At 41.9% G+C, this 16,517-nt stretch overlaps 1 protein-coding gene across 4 annotated transcripts in view; it reads right to left on the bottom strand.

Annotated features, from left to right (window-relative positions):
• Positions 1 to 16,517, bottom strand: part of hivep3a (HIVEP zinc finger 3a) — a 57,940-nt gene that overhangs the window by 40,000 nt on the left and 1,423 nt on the right. The window lies entirely within an intron of this gene.

Genomic DNA, 16,517 nt, shown 5'->3' with positions numbered 1-16,517 from the left:
GTCAGCCTCCCTTGTATTTATGTGTTGTGCTTATTCTCCTGATTCCACGTATGTTATTAATTCCTAGCGTCTCCTTTTTCTTACCTGGACCTCTCCTCTGGACCTTGGCATCTTCAGCTCCACCAACCACCATCACAGGTCGATGCACAGTCTCCACATTCATTGAACTGTTACCTCCTCACTCTACCGGATCTCCACCTTGCCCAGCCCAGGAGTGCCTCCTACCCCCCGCAGCCTGGTCTAACATCACTCCACGGACATTAACCCCTCCACTTCTGTTGGTCAACACCCGGTGATTTCCTGCCTTCCATTTTGTATATATTTATGTGCACCTCTGTTAGCACTGTTAAATAAATTCACTACTTGCACCGAAGCCAGCCGCCTGGGTCTGTTAATTCTCTGCTCGCTCACAGTTGTGTCGAGCAATCCTAACAAATTGTCTTATTGGAAATCACCAGCACCATATCAAATATTCAAACACTGACAAACAGCCAGTAGTAGTACTCAGATCCAGAACTCGGGCTCAAGTCCTGATTTTCAGGACTCAACTCGGATGTGAACACTGATGACAAATTGCATTCAGATTCAGAAGACAGAGACAAGGACTCACGCAGACTTTTGTAATAGGCCATAATAATTTTGCATAAGATATTAATATTGAGACCTGTTCGCCAGCATTGTGCTGTATCTGGTACATTTCCATTGAAGTGTACACACCACCTACCAAAAAGAAATTCACACTGTTCATTTCTGAGTAGTGTGTCTCTGTGCTTATGATGCATTTGTTTGGCTACTGTAAAATGCTGAGAGTTGAGTCAGTTGTGTTTAATGTAGACCACGATGACTCGGGCAATGGGAACTTGCACTATCCGTTGGTGATACGGACTCAAGGTTTAATGACTTCACGACAATACGGCAAATAGCTAACATTTGCTTATAGCAATCAACAGTTGGAATCCCTGAGTTATACTTTTAAGCACATCGCATCAATGTCAGATACATCACAAATGAGATTTGTAATGCAATTATAATGTTTTCAAACTTTAGCTGAGCTGGTAAACTGGACACTGAACGTTATGCAGGTTGTTATTAATGCTTGCTCAGCCACGTCAGAAGTTACAGGAAGCTGATGTGCACTGAAGAAGTGCTAAGTCCATGGACCACCAAAGGGCTAACTAATCCCTTAACAGCTTCAGTTAACCATGCTCCATGTACTGATCTGCACATGTGGTGCACCACCAAAGCCTCGTTTTGAGCCAGGGAAAAACCCTGCTTCCAGGCAGTCAGACACTGGCTGATGATGCTGCAGTTCCTTGAACAGCAATACAGGGTGATACAAACCCAAAGAGTATTTAATGGCTTTACATTTTAAAAACAGAGAAAAGGATTTCCATAACTAGCAACATATTGTACTTGCGATTTCCAAATAATGACACAAGTTAGACAGAATTTCTGTTTGACAATGTTCATAAAAATGTTGGAGATTCCTTGTCTGCTTTTTAAACTCCACTAACTTCTATATGCATCCTATAGATAAACCATAGCTAATTAAACTATAAATAAAGACACTGTTACATCGATATTTACAAGCAGACTCGCTGACAACAGGTTCATTCACAGAAGAGTGGGGAAACTGTATATTTAAAGCAGCAGCAAACCAAATCAGGAACAAGGAAAGAGGCACAAAGAACCATAGAATGGGAAGCACTATGCAAGTGAAAAGTAAACGAGAGGAAATGCTAAATATAGGAAAGATGACCAGCCGATTGCTAAATTTGTCACCACATCTAAGTTAGGCTGTGTCTGTAGGCCTTTTTTAGTTTCAGGGTGTGAGTGTGGGATTTGGTAAGACTGAAACTGACACTGTTTGCACCCACATTTCACCATTAGGATGACAAAAGCATACTGCTAAAGGCTAGGCCTGCAAGCAAACAAATGGCCAACATCTCTAAAGACTATCAATAGTTCTGTACTCAAACAACTGTGGGATAAGCAAACAAAGATTCATACTCCCTAACAAAAGAGGACTACATCTACCTAACAGCATTCATCTTTGAGATGTACATGTGATTCATTCAAAAGCAATCAAATTAGCTCTGTAGCAGGAAATCCCCACCAACGTTTTCTCCAAAGCTCAGAAGCTCAAACATTACACCTGATGACATCAGAGGAGTTTTGTTTTTCTAGTGCTGGCTGTTCTATTAAATTTTACTTGTATAGCACCTTTCTATGCTTTACAGCACACCCAAAGGGCTTTCACACTATTTGGCCATTCACCCATTTGCACTCCATAACGCTCACACATTCACACACCGGTGTCATCACCGGGAGCAACTGGGGGTTCAGTGTCTTGCTCAAGGACACTTCGACATGTTGACTGGACAAGCCGGGAATCGAACCGCGAATCCTCTGGTTAGGAAACGACCCGCTCTACCTCCTGAGACACCTATGTCTAAGAACCATTCAAATTCTGTCAATACTAATGCTGAAACCTCAGTTTTTTTGACTCAAGGCCAAAAATATTTACACCCCTGCATTTTTCTCATATAACTCACCACTTCTCCCAGAAATTTCTTTAGTATTCTCGTCTTAATTTCTTTTGTTTGCATTGGAACAACGAAAACCTTTGAAAAAAGCCAAATCTGATCCTTTCCACGCCCTCTACTTAATATTTGGTAGCACACACGCAATCTCATCTATTTGTCTCTTTCGTCCACGTCCAGGGAGATCAGGTACAGCACCATGGACTGTAAACATCTCGACAGCGTTGTGCACAGTGGACACAGGAACAGCCAGATCTCTGGACATGGACTTGGAGCCTTGAGACTGTCCAGGCTTTTCCACTATGTGGTTCTCACATCCTCAGACAACTTTGCTCTTCTTTCTTATCTCCATGCTCAGTGTGGTCCACACCACACAAAGGTTGAGTCAACTTTTCTCAGTTTTAACTGGTTACCAGTGTGATTTCCATGTTACCATCACCTGTTGGTTGCTACAGGTGAGTTTCACTACAAATTAAAAGAGCATCACAGGCTGGAAATACAATTTTTAAAGGGGTTAATCATTCTGTCCAGTCCATTTGTGGAGCTCTGTGTGGAATTTATCAGATTTGGCTTTTTTCTCTGATCTTTTGTGTTGTTCCAGTGCAAACAAAAAAAATAAATAAACAAACATGAGAATAGCAAAAAATTTGTGATTGCACCAGTTTTTGGGAGAAGTGGTGCATTATCTGACAGAAATGCAGGGGTGTTGATATTTTTGGCCATGACTACATATTGCTGGACAAAACAATACATATTGTGATGTTTCTTTATAGTGATATATTGAATTTCGATGTCCCATCCCTCATTGATGTTATTCCACTTGTGTCTGGTGCCTGTGCTGCCACCTGAGTTGCAGCGAGCAGCCTGGTCCTCAGAATCGTTGTGGATGCACTTTAAGGCAGCCGGTTTTTCCAAAGTCAGCAAACAAACCCTAAGTGGAGCACTCTGGAAAAAGCCAGCATGTGTACCTTGATTTGGGATTGTTCTGTCAAACTGTTTCCAATGTCAAGAAACAACTTTCATGCTTCATTTGTAGCAAACAGGGGCGGGAAAGCTGCAGAGTGTCAACAGAGCCATCTCCACCACAACTGAGCAAACTCCATCTGCTGATGAAGACACTTAAAAGAACAATTATAATTAAAATTAGGAACTGGCCAAACAAAAACGATTTTACTGTTTTTGATACATATTTTGGCCCATATAAAAAGAAGCACTGACATTCTATGCCCAGCCCTAGTGATAGTTCTGTTCTATAATTCAAAATAAGCTGCAAATGAGAGTGATTTAATTTAATAAGAAGAGAGTGACTGAGGGTGAGATGCCACAAAAATATTTCAAACCAAATCAATACTAGTATCGGAGCAGTGAGAGTGCGTGAGCCAGGGAGAAAAGCTAGACCAGGAAGCTAATGGAAACCTGTGAATAGCTGATAACAACCACATGCAAACTCTTTAAAGGAGCCTGAATGTGTGGAGCAGGCAGGAACTCTGCATGATGTGATGCAACTCAGATGGATCAATACTAAACACTGTCGGGTCTGATGCATCTGCGCTGTGCACCTGAGTTAAGCAGTATAGACAGTACAAATGTACATCCCAGCCTGCTTATACTGTATTTAAAGCAAAATAAATAAATAAAAATACAATGAGCCCCACCCCCTGCCCCTTGAGCTGGACTTTGGATGCAAACCAATCTGCATGACTCTGCATGTTATCTTATTTCACCAACAGAGAATCAACAGACAGGGATGAGGCAGCCTGTCAAAGAGAGACAGGGAGAGCTTATTGTTACTGTGGGCAGCACTAATATTTTGACAAACACTCACAATGCAAAGCAGTAATTGAGATGTAGATGCCACAGGAAACTGAGGTCTACCTGTAGGTACCAGCTGAGTCAGCCGCGGCTCTGTGAAACCAGCGCCAGTGCTGCATTCTCCATCACGGGACAATCACGGACAAATCCAGAAAAACAGACAACTGCTGTTATACAACAGAAAAGCCAGAGGCCTGGTACCACATAGTCCTCTCTCTACTCACAGAAAACACAACCTTGATCACCACTGATGCCAAAAGGATGTGGTATGAACATCACTGTGATAAACTTCGGTCAGTTTCCTTGCTCCTGAAAACACTTTGTATATACATTCTACACAGCGCTGCACACTATGTTACAGCTGCTGTAACTGGTATTTTTATATAAACAGTGGATGAAATGACTAGGTTTAATGTGTCAGAATTCTTACCAACCCTATTCCATTTAGCACCTTTGAGGTTACCGTTTTGCTTCACTCTCACTAGTTGTTTCCAGCAGCAGCGTTCAGCAGTTTTCTGTGAAAAGGCTCCGATAAACCCAATGTACACCACAGATTTCAACTTGTAAAATTCCTGACAATGACGTCTACCTAATATTCTCACTATATTTCAGAAATTTACTGATATTTGTTTTAATTAAGATAAAATATGACCACTGAATATAATCCGTTTGGAGGAGCATTAGTTCTCTTGACATAATAAAGTATTGAAACAATTAATATACATTGACAGTAATAAAACTCATGCTCATTTCAGTGGAGTCTGTAACAATGACAACCATATACAATCATAATATTGCTTGAGTTATATGAGCAGGGACAGCACTAGACATGAACGTGGGTAGCTTATACATGTGTACAGTATCTACTAGGTAATTTGCGAATGAGAAGTGGAGCTGACAGGCTGCTTTCTCCATGGGGTCACAAAAAGCAGGGCCTCCTCCACCTCACAGAGCAACCCAAGCTGGGTCCATATGCCCACCACCAGGGTCACTGACGGCATCCAACCTTTTCACCAGAAGGGCTGCAGCTCGGGCCAACGGCCTAACACCTCACAGCGAGCACACACATGCTCCAATTCCGATACTGCATGTAAACACTAGGGAATTATTAGACAAGTATTTGAAGATCACAGACACGTCCCCTTACATTGCTGAGAGTCCCGCTCCGTGTTGGCTAGCTCCATATTGCAGACATTGTCACGTGCACATGCTGAGACTCCAAGTCCCCAGTGTTCCGTGGCAGCAGACAGCACATTCACAAGGTTTTTAGCAGCATGTTGCTCTGGCATTGCTTTAGTCTGAAGAACAGCACTGTATTTTCCACTTGCTTATATAATGGCAGGTGACTGTCACATACGATTCAGTTGTAAGATCTGTCCATGTTTCTAAAAACAAAACCACAGTTGCATAAATATTTGATTTTTTTATTTAATGACCATGTGAATATTCAAAGAAAATCATTGCCCATGCCTAGTAAACACTTAAGAGCTGAGCATACAGTGTTCACAAAACATGTGCAAGCTTTTCTGCCAATGCATTTTCCTGTGCACAAGCACATGCTTAGGCAAATACATGCACACACGCAGATGCATTCTTTCATTAACAGGGATGAGTCGATGTGTGGGGGAACCCGTTTGCTTAAGGTAGTTGGCCATTAAAGCTTGTGCCTCGACAGCTAAAGGAAGTCCTCTCGATTCATGGCCAGTGCCACCCTAGGGTCCCCACTGCATGACTAGCTGCTATGTGGTCACCCTTTGCGTGTGTGTGTGTGCATATGCATCCTAACTCGCACCTGAGTCCTGGTTACCTGACACATCTTAAATCATAAACACAAGGTATCTATGATTTATTACCGCTACAGTCAGAGTTAAAAACATTTGAGGCAAGGACATCCAGTTCGATGATATATTGCACTGGAAAGAAATTTGTTCCAGTATAATGCAAGTTCAGCATTATGTACTGCAACCAGTACATAATTCTTTACATGGAGAATAGCTGAAATGACCAGTTTAACTGATGAGTCCACAAACAGAAAATGATTTGGCAACAAATCTGATGGTCAGTTAACCACTGATGTTATTTTGTTAATCCAAAGTCCCCCAAAAATCCTTGTTTCCAGAGTTTCAAATGTGAATATTTTCATTTTATTTTATGTTAGTGGCAGCATGGTGGGGCAGTGGTCGGTGCTTTCGCCTCTCAGCAAGAAGGTGCCAGGTTTGAGCCCCGGCTAGCATCACTGGGTGGGGTTTGCACATTCTCCCCTGTCTGTTCCTGTGGGGCTTCTCTCTGGGTACTCCAGCTTCCTCCCACAGACATGTCACTTAGGTTTACTGGCGATTCTACATTGTGTGTAGGAGTGAGTGCTTGTCAGTCTCCAAGTGTCAGCCCTGTGATAGACCTGACCAGGGTGGACCTCGCCTCTCGCCCAATGTCAGCTGGAATTGGCTCCAGCCCCCGTGACCCTTGATAGGATCAGCAGTATAGATAACGGATGGATGAATTGTATGTTAGTAAACTGAATATTTCACCTGGTTGGTCAAAACAATACAGTTACACATCAGTTTGGGCCAGAAGACACGGTGGTAAGTCTCAAAGTCTTACGTGTATTTGTACCAAAACAAACATGGACAGCAGCCAGCAGTTGGCACTGTTTATATGCAGTGCAATTTGCACTGAAAAACAGCCACAAAAAAAAAAGAGAAGACAAATACACAGAGTTTGGGAGAGATCAAGGATGGAGAAGCATGAACAACATGGAATGTATACCCTACAGAGAGAACTGGAGGTGAGCTCGGCTAAGATCCTTGCAGTTAACAGCCAAAATATGGTTGGTGACGCTGTCCATCAGCTCATTCTCATTGGCTATTGCTCAATACTCCCATCGCTGTTCTTTTCACTTTACAGGATTTCAAATCGTAAATGTCAAACATCCATCCATTTTCTAAACTGCTTAGTCCCAAACGGGGTCACGGGGGGCTGGAGCCAATCCCAGCCAGCTGCGGGCGAAAGGCGGGGTACACCCTGGACAGGTCACCAGCCCATCGCAGTAAATGTCAAACAGATTTGATTATTATGATTTTAAATAGGACAAACTGAGCTAGTCAGGAGCATTAAGATCATGTCTGTAAACTCCTCCCACTACAGGATCATGTGGGCCAATAACTGTCTGGAGGGGCAAATCAGATAAAATTGGCCTAATTATCTTTTAGTGTGTGCCAACCTTCAACTACACCCAGCCCTAAGGTTAACATGATTAATACTTGAATGAACTAAAGCCCTTTTTGCTAGAGCATTTTCAGTAATCCATACATTTGTCTTTTTCCTCAAAAGGGTCCACGTTATGAAGGACAGTTACACATTTCCTTCGAGTAAATAAATTTCCACTCCCTCACTTGGAGCACAGTTCACCTTATGTTTCAATAACGTTCCGATTCTATATTTGCTTGGCATTTTCTCCCACTGCAAAGTGCCTAGAGGAGCGATATGTACAACATCAGTGACACTCCAGAGATGCAAGTAACATCACCTTCTACCTGCTACCAAGGACACCATAATGACCAACAGCTTGAGAGATGAGGCGCTCGCTGGTGACTCTTGTAACAATGAGCTGTATGAATATCAGTGTTGTCCTCACCGGCTCTATTGCCCTTCACTGAACAGAGACCGTTGACAGGGCTGTAACAAAAATGGGAGTATGCCAGTTCGTAATGCATCACTATTTGTGTCGGGTACTCAGACTTTTTTTTTTGAGCCTGGCTACTCCAGTCCAGTATCAAGAAAGCACACTCGCCATTATGGCTCCAGGGGAAAACACATTTACCATTTGGACTCTGAGCCTATCAGTCCCACAGTAAAGTCATTATGCTTTCACTTCAGCATCCAAAGTTCAAAGTGTTTATTTGTCATATGCACAGTTAGGAAACGTGTTTCCCTGTACAATGAAATTCTTACTTTGCCGTCCACATGAATGCCACAAAATACAAATGAAATATAAAGTAGATAAATAAGTAACACAAAATCTAAGGCACTTTAAGCAGCAAATGCAGCAATATAATAAAAATATATAAGAATATAAACAGAGAATGTATGCTGCATGGGAGCAGCATGTTTACTAATTTTTGTTCTGTTGCTAATTCTGGGGAAACTGCATAAATAGTGTATGCATTATTAAATGTTATAGAGAATATGTCTGTAAATGCTCACACACACACATAGTAACACATGTGTTCATTTGGAGGCCAATATTCATTCACCTTATCGCTCTGTTTTTGGTCTCTACCCACCACTGTCCCTTTAGTTGCCAAACTTGCTGTTTCTTGACACAGCTGCCAGGTCTGCCTCACTAACTTACATCCAATACTAATGCATGCTTGCCATCTCTGTATGTGTCTGTCTGATGTTTAGTGTTTTAGACAGGTGGATTTATCAGTTTTTAAAAGGAAAACAGATGTGCTGCTGCTGCTGCTGCTGGAGACAAGATGGGGAGATTCAACAGAAACACTAAACCAGAACAATGAGTCTCGAAGATACTAAAACATCACAAACAGTGCTTTTGTGTTATACATATTTCATCACGGTTTATGTAAAAATATTAAGAGGTTGAAAACCACATTGGTATCTGTAATAAAATTAAAAAAAAACATCACTTGTTTGGTCAGACAGTTTGCAGAAAGTTCTCTTTGAGTCTCTAACATAAGCATCTGCACTTAGCAACAACACATTTAGAAAGGAACTGTTGATTTTTTTTTCTGTTACTCTTTCTGAGGCAGTCTCAGCTTTGATTTATGACAACAAAATGTCAGAATTTTATCATTAAAATTTGATTCAGTATGTAAACATTTGCCAGTTAGTGAGTTAAAATGAAATGTTACCATGGCATTTGGTGCAGCTGTCTCGAAGCAGCCAGTGTTATTAGAGATGGCTACCTGCATGGATAACACAGGTCACCTTTTGCTGTGAGATGATGGATGTGGAAGTGGCATCAGCCCTCAGGTGACATGGGTGATGGACTCTTTCTTATTAAAGGGCTAATGGGAGAGAAAGTTGTGAAAAGGCATCAGTTGTTAGCCACTGCAACAAACAAGGTCACTGAGGTCACAAATTAACCAGCTTCTCTTTCATCTCCAGCTCCTTTATGTCTTTGCTTTTTATTCTTTACTTTGGTTTCTCTGTTCACTCGCTAAGCCTTCTGATTTTCTTCCATCCTTCAGGAAGGGGGACGATGGTTGTGGTCTTAAAGCAGGTGGGAACGATGCTCTGGCTGAGGGAGAGGTTGAAGATGGTGGTGAGAACATCAGCCAGCTCGCTGGACCTGATAGCCCTCCCAGGGACGTTGTCCGGTTCTACCGCTTTGCGGGGGTTGATCTTCCTCAGAACTGTGCGTAACTGGCCTGGTGAGACAGTTAGTGGAGGAGAGTTGGGGGGCTGCTTGGTCTCGGTGTGTATGTGCCTCCTCTCTGTGCTGTGGCTGGAAGTCTCAAAGCAGGTGTAGAAGTTGTTGAGGTCATCCAGCAGGCTGTCAGTGGAGCTGATGATGCTGGTGGTGGTCCTGTAGTCTGTGATGTGCTGCAGGCCTTGCCACATCCGTCCGGAGTCAGCAGTAGAATAGAAGCCATTCAGCTTCTCTCTGTACTGCCTCTTGGCCGCTGTGATGGCTTTCCTCAGTCTGTACTTTGTAGCTTTGTACTCTGTCTCATTGCCTGATCTGAATGCATGAGAGTGAGCACACAGCATGTAGCGTACCTGACTGTTTATCCAGGGCTTCTGGTTGGGGAACCTCCTGACTTGTATGGTGGGCACAATGTTGTCAGTACTGGTACTAATGTATCTGGTCACATACTCAGCATAGTCCTACGCTGACAGAAAAGTCCTCTGAGGTGGCTGCAGCTTTAAACACATCCCAGTCTGTCTGGGCGAAACAGTCCTGCAGGGTGCCTTCAGCCTCTGGGGTCCAGAGTTTAATTTGTTTGGTGACAGGGTTTGTTTGTTTCAATCTTTGTCCGTAAGCTGGATACAGGAACAAACATGAAACTGATTAGGAGTAATTCTAACCTACAGGGATCTATAACAAACTAATAGTGATGTTGATGGCTTGTTTATGGTTGACACACTGGAGACCTGTCAGGAGCTTAGTATGTTCTTGAGGAGAAAAGTGCTGACAAAATGCATTACAGCTCCCGTCAACAATATTCTTTATAAAAGTTTCAGTTTGACACTTTAAACCACTTCCTAATATAAAACAATGACTACAGTATATCCCGCTGATGAGAGCTTTTCTAATTAAACACTTACTTCCTTGTCTTGTGGGAAAGGGGGCAAATAAGCTAGTGATGGTAAAAGTCATCTGCTTCATGGAGCTGGCTCTTTCAGATCCATTCACATAAAAGATTAGTTCTTTTGGCTAATCATGTTCACAATTCCAGGTAATTTGCTCTCTTGGCAAGTCATCCATTTCCACCATTTCCCAAAGCAAAGAACTGCAAAATCGCTTTTTTGCTCAAATTCCATTTATACGATTGTGTGTGTGTGTGTGTACACACACACACACACACACACACACACACACACACACACACACACACACACACGCCACTTTATTAGGTACACTTGTATGCACTTTCATGCAACACCTCCGCCTTAACATCTGTGTTTGTTAAAGCATGCTCATTTCCAGCCATTTAATGTTTAACCTTAGGTACCTCTAGATTAGATTATAATTACAAATTGTCTGTAATTATTTCAGAATGATAACACCCGAAAGCCTCCTCCTGAAAACGAGAGGACAGTTCATGAATGCGCACAACTCCTGCAGCCACAGTTGTGTCGAAATCCGTTTCTCCGTCAAGATGTTTTCCCCAACCTGAATCCTAACATTATCCTGACCAAAACCACTGGGAAGGGGGCGCTACATGAAACCGAGTTTTGGCCATGGGAAGCATCTCGATAGGGTAACACTTTTCCAGATAACAGGAGGCCAGGACAACGCATAAAAAAAACCATTGACAAATAAGCAACATTTTTGACAATGACAGTACCTCAAACACTATCTGAATAAAATAGGCAACGTATTTTTCTTCTTTTTTTTTTTTAAACTTACCATTAAGTCCCACTGAGTAACGGAAACATCACTCCCTTTCAGGTAGCTCCAACATCGGTAAAACCAACCGGTGATCACTGCATCTTCCCCCACAAATCCCTCATGTTACAGATGACCACATACATTCCCAAAAGCAGTAAAATTAATTCCAACAGGGAGCGTAGCATCGACAATAACATCATCGCAAGGCTCGATCCTGGCTCCATTACTCTTTTCCTTATATATGCTGCCTCTTGCCTCAATTATATCAAGCCACAATGTTCATTTTCATGCTGATGATATTCAGATTTACATGCCACTGCTACAATCCGACTCGAATGCACTTGCCCCATTATATAATTGCATTTGAGATATTAAGAAACGGTTAGCTCAGAACTTTCTCCATTTAAACTAAAGTAAAACTGAATATGTGTTCATTAGCCATGATTCAACTGCAATTACACCCAGTTTAGATGTCTCAGCCCTCCCACTCAAAGATCATGTTTGCAGTAGTTAAAAATCTTGGAGTAATATTCGATAACGGCTTTAACTTTCATAAGCAGTTCAGGGCCATAGTTAAGACCAGCTTCTTTCACTTAAGGCTTTTAGCGAAGGTTAAGCCTTTTTTTATCCTGTCCGAATTTAGAAAAAGCTATTCATGCTTTTATCATGTCATGTCTAGATTACTGCAATGCCCTCTATGCTGGCATGTCCCAGCCTGTTTCGGAAACTGCAACTTGTCCAAAATGTTGTGGCTTGGCTGCTCTCCAACACCCACAAATATGGCCACATTACCCCTGTTCTCCGTTCACTACACTGGCTTCCAGTACAGTGGAGAATGAAGTTCAAGGTGTTGCTATTTATTTTTAAGGCCATCCACAATCTCGCTCCGTTGTACCTTTCTGACCTGTTGTCCATTTATGCTCCACGCAGAGCTCTGCGATCCTGAGGGCACTTGGCCCTGGTGGTCCCACGGCCATGTTATAAGAAGTGGGGTGACTGTTCTTTCGCTGTGTATGGCTCCAGACTCTGGAACTCTTTACCCCAAGAGCTACGATGTGTAACTGAGCTAGTGACTTTTAAATCAGTTTTAAAGACTCACTTTTTCAAACAGGCGTTCGATGTTTAAATTGCTTTTATTTGCCCAAAGAGACCGCTTTTTGTGTAATGCTATGTATATTCTGTTATAAGGATGTTTGTGTTTTATTCTGATACTTGTTACTATTTTTCTTTCTATTGTGTTTCACTGGCTACTCCAGCTCTTTTGTACAGCACTTTGTGCCCCCCTAGGAGTTGTAAAGTGTTATATTAATAAAGGTGAATATTATTATTATTACCATCATCGTCATCATCATCATGAATCAGTCTTCTCACTAACCTGCATCACTTCACATGTGGCAGACACACTGGCCTCAAGCAGTCAAAATAAATAGGTATAAACAGGAACTGAGCATTGATGGGCTGATCATTTACCACCCCAGGGTGCTTCACTGGCCAGCTACTTGTAGGTTAGACCCGGTCAGGTTAAACAAGCCCCTGTACATGAACATTCCCGGACGTGCAGTATACCTCAGGTCATGTATTTTTTCCCCCCACATCCTCTGGTCACAGTTCAGCAGCAGGAGGAAAAATATACCCACATCTGTACCGGAAACAAATTCCTTGTGTGTGTGTGTAGCATACTTGGCAAAATAAAGGTGATTGTGATTATCCTTATCCAAAACTGCACACAGTCACAAAAAATTCCACTTTTACAAAGATACTAATGGATGTGAGGCAAGCTCACATTGACGTGCAACTGCCTGGAGAGTATGCCCGTTCAAGGAAATCCTTTAAATACCTCTTGCAAGCGAGGGTTTGTGCGACTTGTATAAATCGAGTTGCTTCAGTACAGAAGTACTAGAACATACGTATACATCCTCATTTTTTGAATTTCAGGTCAAGTCTAAGATGATAATTTCACCATTGTAACATTATAGATAAGTCAAATAACAAGGAAAAGCGTGTCATGGCCTCTTTAAGCTGGACTCCATTATATATAGAGGTGTGTCTGTTTTTGTCCTCCCCAGCTACATACATGACAGTCAGAATATTAGGAACACCTCTGAATATAATGGAGTCCAGTACAACATAATCTTTAAATATGACCTCAATAATAAACACAATTGAATTTGTAAATTTATGACAATTTCAACCAAACACAATCATTTTGAGCTTCATAAACACAGATGTTAAAAGGGAAGTGTTGCAGTGAAGTGCATACAATTGTACAGGCCGATGTGTATATATACACACACTCTTACAAGATTAGTTTGTCGAGATTCAGTTGTTCATTACCAACACATTACTACAGGTGTGTTCACATTCAAGCAGAAAAATTAGGATTTTGTGCTGTGCATTAAACACTTGTCGGCACAAAAACTCCAGTACAAACTCCCAGGGGCCCTGTACAAAACTGCACTTTCTTAGCTACATGCTGATCTTGGTACCGGCTCTTGCGTGCTGATATTTTGCTAGCTAAATAGGGTGTCTGTCTTTAATCAATCTTGATACGAGGATCATGTTATTGTACAGCTTGGAAAATTCTGAAATACAAGTAGACTAGCTAGTTTCACATCAGTTCAAGAAATGGTCAGCAGTGACTGTCTGCACTCAAAAAAGGTCAGTCAAAGTCTTGCAACTAATTATTATCAATTATTTTGCTTTATAATGTGCCTGGAGTCCAAAGTGTTCAAATTCCATCAATTAGCCAAAAGCCAAGGTATACTATTCTGTATACTATCAGGTTTTAGAAAAAAAACTAATATACACATTTGAGAAGGTGACAGAGAATTTTGGCTGTTTTTGAAAAAATATTCAAATGATTAACTTGATTAACAAAACAGCTGCCTAAACAATTAACTGTTTAGGTTCTAAAATCAGTGAATGCTGAGCAACAAAATGGATTTCAAAGTTAAAGTTCAAAGTTGCAAAGCACCACTTTAAATGGTCCACAGTGTAGTATTGCACTTTTTAAAATAAGGGACTTACATGGGTTGCATTAAACAAAGAAGTTTCCTATATGATACAACAGAAACTGTATCTGACTGACTGTATTTGACCCCTAGTATACTGGATCCTGCAATTCCCACACCTAGAAAATGAAAAACAACCAAAAAGCAGTCCCCAGACCCGAGTTGTGATAACCCTGATGACATTATCAGCATTGTTTCTTCAGATTCTGGGAAGCTCCCTTCAAGCCACAGAGGACATTGTACAATGTGCCCCTTTAAATAGGTCTTTATTCATGGAACAACTGACAGATTTATGACATAAGGAGCACATTGTATGCTTCTGACAGGTACATGAGGTCAGTGTTTCCCTGCACCAACCCTGTTCAACATGTGGGGGAGTGACTGATATAGGCACACAGCATCACACCTGACTGTTAGAACAGAGTAGTGGATTGTTATGTCCCCTTCACATCCTTCCTGAGGTGAAGGACAACTCTGGCAAAGAAAAATGATAAACAACCAGAGTCACAGGCACTGGCCTTTCCACAGGGACACTGAGGAAAGAAGACTGTCGAGGACAGGGTCTGACAAAAGAATGATAAAACTCTTAACATCTTCGCTGTGGAGTGACACAGCAGGACAACATGACACACAACAAGGCAGTCTCGGATTCTGTAGGTAAAGGATGAGAGCACTTCATACTGCAAACATGAGACGACTGTAAACAGTAATGATACACTTCGCTCAGGCCTAAGTAATTATGTGCCTTTGCTTGCATTCCTTATGCATTACTACTTCCTGTAAGATACACACTGGTCCCAGCTAAGAATTTGCTGCTTTTTTATGTTGGACACAAACTGAATATATTTGGGTTGTTAGTCAAACAACAAGAAATTTCAAGAGGAGCCCTTTAGCTCTGGGAACTGGTGATGGGTTAGACTTTTTTTTGGCAATTTACAGATAAATACATTAATCAGTGATGAAAACCATCATGATTCCAGCCCTATTCAGCACCAGATCTCCCTCCCTCCCAAACCGGCAGCAGGATAACAGACAACTTATAATGATAAAATACCCAGACAGTCAGCAGTCACTGCTCCATAACTGAGCCCAGAAATGTTGCGCGCCTTTGGAGAATTTACTTATTCTACCTAAATCTTGTAATAAACCAGTCACATATAAGGGAGGGAATGAAAAATGTTGTAGCAAGTGTTTTTGCAGCAGAGCAATGTTGCATTCCACAGCCGTTCTCAGATGCCCTCTCATCCAGCAGGCTTCACTGCAATGAGGAATGTTTCAGGTGGAGTTGATCTGTTCAGGTACTGTGCTCATCCTTATAGTTAGCCTACATTCTCACCCATAATTGTTGATATTTCAACCAGGACAGCAACATCACACCCCCAAACGGTAACATGGGACGTTAAAGCTTTATCCACTTGGCCACCACACTGCCATCCAAATCAAACCATCAGTCTAAACTCAGTTAGGATTATGTAATGTTCCCATTTGATCCTGTCGTTACAACAGTCCGCCCTGAACGGGACCGTTTCTCACGCATGATGTCATGCTGGATTCTTTGCAAGCATGTTATGCAGAAACATCGGAGCAGCAGGAAGACATTATGTAGGCAGTGCTGGAGTCGACTGGGTTTCGTTTTCTGTTGCATGGAGCAAACGGCGACGCCAAATAACGAATCACACATTTTACACATAATGTGCTTCACGTCAAGATGCACACATCATACATTATGAATATTTATGCTTTCTAAATATCGAATGAAAAGGTGTACGGTCGGCATTCATAAATTCAGTAAATGTGGACCCTTAGCACTGGTTCTCACAACCTATAAGTGGACAGTGGGGTCTGGACTAAATGTAAAACCGGGAAAATAGAAGTGATAGTGGGGGGATGGTGTAGCCTATTTACAAAAAAACCTGTTATAAAACGTCTTAAGTCATGTCCTCAACGAGCATGCGCGCTTGCAAACGAATTAATAAACACTGAAGTGCCAGATTTTTTTTGAATGGAGGCTGGTTTGCTACACACGAGGCGCACAGCGCGGTCTGCTGCACCGCGCTGCCGACTGAAGGAGCC

The sequence above is a fragment of the Monopterus albus genome, unplaced genomic scaffold (genome assembly GCF_001952655.1).
Source record: "Monopterus albus unplaced genomic scaffold, M_albus_1.0 scaffold77.1, whole genome shotgun sequence".
NCBI classification, from domain to species: domain Eukaryota; kingdom Metazoa; phylum Chordata; class Actinopteri; order Synbranchiformes; family Synbranchidae; genus Monopterus; species Monopterus albus.
Note: the sequence above shows the minus strand (reverse complement) of the source record. Positions and strands in the feature narration are given on the sequence as shown.